The 5,406-nt window shown below is 42.0% G+C and overlaps 1 non-coding gene across 1 annotated transcript; it reads left to right on the top strand.

Moving 5' to 3' along the window:
* Positions 1-214: 214 nt before the first annotated feature.
* TRNAV-AAC (transfer RNA valine (anticodon AAC)) lies at positions 215-287 on the top strand. The gene has a single exon. It is a non-coding gene; the product is annotated as a tRNA-Val (tRNA).
* The last annotated feature ends 5,119 nt before the right edge of the window (positions 288-5,406 follow it).

Raw genomic sequence — 5,406 nt, 5'->3', positions numbered from 1 at the left:
GGTGCAATTTTTTTTGCTAGATTTTTAATTCGTGTTTAATTCGCGCCTGCCACTTTTCCGACCATTGCTTTAGCGCCATCGCAGCAAACATCAACACATTTCTTCCCTTAGTATAAGTATTGATTTGATTTTGAAGAAAAACAGTGCCAATACCAATTATGTATCAGCGCTTACAACTGTAAAAAAAGGATCTTTGAAAGAAACATACACAGTTGTGCCTGTGGTGTAGTGGTTATCACATCCGCCTAACACGCGGAAGGTCCCAGGTTCGAGCCCTGGCAGGCACAGTGAGTTTTTTTTTTTTTTTCTTCTTCTCTCTTAAGCTATTTCCCCCCCCCCCCTCTTAAGCTATTTTTTTTTTTTTTTTTTTTCTCTTTAGCTATTTTTTTTTTTTGATTCATATCTTTTTTGTAGACTAAAGGAAATTTTTTTTTATCCTTTTCCAATAATTTTATTCACTTATGTAAATAAACGAATTTATTGTTACAAGTAAAAATTGCAGAAATATATTAATTATTTATTAATTATATTAATATATAAATTTATTGTAGAGATATGAAATTAATCCACAAGGAATGTAACGAATGAAGATTTTTTTTAATATTAATTCTTAAATATAAAATATAAACTATTATATATAGAAGTCTGAAAAAAGTCTTCTGTGCTTTTAGGGCTTGACTGTGGGATTGGCTGGATTTTAAGCCGTGACATTTAAGGCGGCCGCACATCAAAGAAATATGAAATTTGAAACGGATTTCATAAAGAGGAACACTATTAGCAATTGAAGCCCGCACACCAGTGCAACGCGTTACGTGTTGCACTGGTGTGCGGGGCTTCAATTGCTAATAGGCAACAAAAATGTGGTTGAAATACGTTTCATGAAATAGATCTCTGTTTTTGCGTTTCAGTTGCACTGTATTCCTAAATACGAGTCCACCTACAGTACAAAGAGGGACGATCCAAAATTTAATATATCTTTTGTGTTGATAGCAGAAAGTATGAAATATTATATAACTACAACTTGGAAAAGTATTGAAACAAAAATGCCAAAGAAAAAGCCTGGCAAAAAAGTCGCTGATGTATGTCGAAATTTTTACTTAAAAATAAAAATTAATATAAAAAACTACAATAATTATTTACTTAACTTACTGTTAGAAATAGTTTTTCTTCAAAACTTAAAAGCTATTCTGAAGCGACTTGAGCAATTTTTTTCACGTTATTTTTCGTTATTATTATTATTTTTCTCACCACGAACATACAACTAGCGTAATCCTTACACTTCTGCTGGTGGGAGGTGGTTTGACCCGTTCGACACCATTCTTTGTACACCTTAACCACAGTGGGCCATAAGCAACCGACAAGACATGGCCCACCCCCTGCATTCCACCTTGCCGGAGGGCACAATTCACGAGAAGTCACTGTTCCTTAAAGCTGTCTTGGAAACCCTATTCAAGGAACAAACAAATATGGTAACCACAGGACTAAGGGCACAAATCGTAAACCTGTGGAATAAGCTTGATGGAAACTTACCGCGACAGTGAGGGAGCCAGCGCAAAGCTCCATGCTTACATAGACTATGGGGCTAACCAAATGCCACAGCGCGCCCCCACATACGCACAAGCGCTGAGGACCAAAACACAGGAACCACTCATGATGGCTACTGAAACCACTGTTAGACGTAAGACACTCCTTCCAACTCCCCATTTGTTCATCCTTCGACCAGCTTTCACTGAAGAACATACCATAAGCAAAGAAGTAAAGATAACAGTGATCAGTAAACTAGCAGAGGATTTCAAAACGACTAAAATTAAGTTCGTCCGAAAAACTCGTAATATAGGCGTCATAATTGAAACGCAGACCCAAGAGGATGCCCAAAAAATAATCACAGACGCAAGAATACAAACCCTGGGCTTGGAAGCTGCGCCCCCTCAAAAGAGAGTACCCAGTATCATTATTTACGATACCTACAAGAATTTGACACCAACAACCCCGGGGGCTCACATCTGGTGAGTATGGGCTTGGCACACCCAGGGTCCCGAGCTGGATATCATCATTCTTCTCTTTCTTGGTGATTCCCTTCTACTTTTGACACTCTCTCTCTCTCTCTCTCTCTCTCTCTCTCTCTCTCTCTCTCTCTCTCTCTCTCTCTCTCTCTCTCTCTCTCTCTCTCTCTCTCTGCGTCTCTCAGGGTAACTCGGGAACTTTTTTTTTTCCTGGTGCAGCATAAGCCTCAGGCTTCCTTGCACCATAGGCTATTAATAATAATAATAATAATAATAACAACACTTCCGGATGAACTCTGTGTGAGAAACCTCCAATAGGGTCATCCAGATGTGGACCCAAAAAGTCTAATAACTCCAAGGTACCAAACAAAATCCAGAACAGATAGTGCGCGAACTAGGTAGTAGAGTTATCGCCAGCTGCGTGGAGGACCATCAGCCAGCACAATATGGTATTCATAAACTGGAGCAGCCATCGCTACAATGAGCATATGGCTGTCCCTAAGTGTTTTAGATGTGGCCGTTTTGGGCACACTACACATACTTGTGCCCAAACCCAGCCTACATGTGGCCATTGCGCTGAGCGAGGACACGAATTTAAAGTATACCCAAAAAAAGAAGAACCGCCGACATGAGCAAATTGCAAGTCGCAAAAATTACAGGCCGATCACTTAGTCAGGGATAATAAATGCCCTGTATACAACAAAGCAATGAGTCCTTACCAAACGAAACTGGATTATGGCAACACACCTTAAACAGTTCAATAATAATAGGGTACAGTTTGCGCAATTAAACGCACAAAGATCCAAGGCAGTTGCTGCGCAACTGACGAAAAAAACTGATGAGGAGAATTTAGATATTCTGCTCATTCAGGAGCCGTATACCCACAGCAAGGTCAGGGGAAACCCCCTAAAGTCTAAAATTGTTCAAATGGATGATGAAACCCCATGGGCAGCCGTCTTGATAAGAAATCCTGACTACACCATAACGTGTAGTACTTGCAGAACGTCTGTACGGAGTTCCCAATTGCAAGAATTATTATAGGTGTCGATGTAAACTACCGCTCGCCGGCTTGGTATATTATTTTTTTTTTATATTATATTTAGGCCACCCGAATAATTAAATTCATCTGCCTTTCTGTGTGTTATGTCTGTTCCGGCCTGGTATAGTGAAACCCTGTAACGACGCGGCGCAGTGAACGGACAGCGCCTCGAGGAATATCTGGAAAACAGCTGCTACACAATTCTAAACCTGCCAAATAACTTGCCGGCATTCTCCAGCACGATGTGAGAGGCCACGATAGATATCACATTGGCCGCCATATGTCTCGCGCACCATATCACATCCTGGACTGTCACGGAAAACAGGACCACATCCAACCACCGAACGACCACCTTTCTACTCAACCGGGCAAATAATACCCAGACAAATGCATCACAGATACTCTATTGAAAAGGCTGACTGGTCTTTCTTCCAGGAGACACTGCTTGCGACCGCCCATACACTCGACACGGAGGGATTAAACGCAGATCGACATCAAGCTGAAATAGTAAAGCTCATTACAGAGCGGCTAACAAATCTATCAGGAGGGAAAAACAGTCTCTGGGAGCTGTACCCTGGTGGTGCCCGGAGCTGCAACAACTCAGAGAGGAAGCAAACACCTGCCAGAAAAATTTCCAGCGTGCCAGATGCAGCTGGCCTGTTGCAGAAGTTGAGGTGCTATGGCAACAATATCGTGTGGCCAGAAACCAATACACGGCTAAGATCCGCGAGCAGAAACAATGAACCTGGGAGCACTTGGTCGCTACGGCCAGAAATGATGACCCCTGGGGAGTGGTCTGTCGGGTGACTACGAACAAACTCCCGGAACACCACAAGTGGAATACACCAAAACATGGCAAGGTTCCATTAACAATATCTTAGACGCCATATTCCCGAAACACCTGGACTCAACCACCCCAGAACAGAGTACAGAGTAGTTTTTGGGTCTAACGGCACCAGGGATTTACCCCATCTCCGCGTATATTCTTTGTATCGAGGACAGTATGCTGTCAAGGCCAGAGGTTTAAAAGTGTGTGGATCATGTATTGTGTAATATGTTGTGCCCCTTGTTCCTCTGGTTTGTTAGCCGCCAAGCCACAGATGGGACCTGTCCTTTACATACTCCGCCACATCGAGGTCAGCCAGGTGTTCCCTTAAAGTTTGCTCTGGCAGCTCCTACCACCTATTTTTCTGAGATTTCAGTGGCTAGGACCTAAAAAAAATATATAAATAAATAAAAAAATGAATAATGATAAAAAATAATAATAATAATAATAAAATAAACATAATAATAATAATAATAAAATAAACAAAAAAAATAATAATAAGAAAAAAAATATTAAAAAAAATAATTATAATAAAAATTCTTTTCTTTTGGGCACAGATGGTACATTATACGCTGCTTAGAGGGGCTATAAGGAATAAGCGCTGGAGGTGATAAGATTTCGTAATAGGTCGGGCATGAATTTTGGTGTTTTAAATTTGTACGTGTGGGGCAGGCGCTGGTGTAAGGAGAAAGAGATGGGAGGGGATATTGAAATAGTGGGGCATGCCCATGCCTCACCAGAGGAGAAAGAGGGGTAGCAGGAGGGGGAGGAGACAGCAGGCCGTCCCCTCCCCCCTGCTAGGAAGGAGGAGTAAAAAGCAGGCTAGACAGAGCCGGGGCCACTATATGGGTGTAGTAGTAGTAGTAGTAGTAGTGGCACTTGATGCAAGAAAGCAGTGTAGGAGCTTATGCAGCATCAGCCAAAAAAAAAAAAATCACACCATACCCTCCAATTGCCTGTCCAGTTCCTCCTTAAATTTATTTAACCTATCAACTTCCACAACGACAGATGGAAGTTTGTTCCAGCAATTAACCACCCGCTGGCTAAAGGCAAATTTCTGCACATCTATTCTACATCTATCCTTTCTTAATTTGAACTTATGTCCCCGTAGGTTCGTATTCTGAACAAGTGGGAGGATCCCATCAGAATTCAGCGTGCTCAACCCATTCAAGGCCTTATAGACCTCAATCAGATCACCGCGCAGGTGCCTAGTCTCCAGCCACTGCAATTTGCAGAACTTAAGCCTCTCTTGGTAAGAGGATCCCTTCATTCCCCTCACCAATCGTGTTGCTCTTCTCTGTACACGCTCAAGCAAATCTACATCCTTCCTAAAATGAGGCCTCCAGACCTGTACGCAGTACTCAAGACGTGGCCTGACCATTGCCTTATACAGAGGGACAATCACCTCCTTTTCCCTGCTAGCAAAATTCCTATATATCATTGACAAAACCCCATGACCTGCCCTGGCAGCCTGTCTGCATTGCTCAGAAAACTTCATATCTGACTGCACAATTACTCCCAGGTCTTTTTCATTTTCT

Source organism: Mastigoproctus giganteus, chromosome 8 (assembly GCF_048544385.1).
Source record: "Mastigoproctus giganteus isolate SK-2022 chromosome 8, ASM4854438v1, whole genome shotgun sequence".
Classification (NCBI taxonomy): domain Eukaryota; kingdom Metazoa; phylum Arthropoda; class Arachnida; order Uropygi; family Thelyphonidae; genus Mastigoproctus; species Mastigoproctus giganteus.
This window is presented reverse-complemented; position numbering and strand designations above follow the sequence as displayed.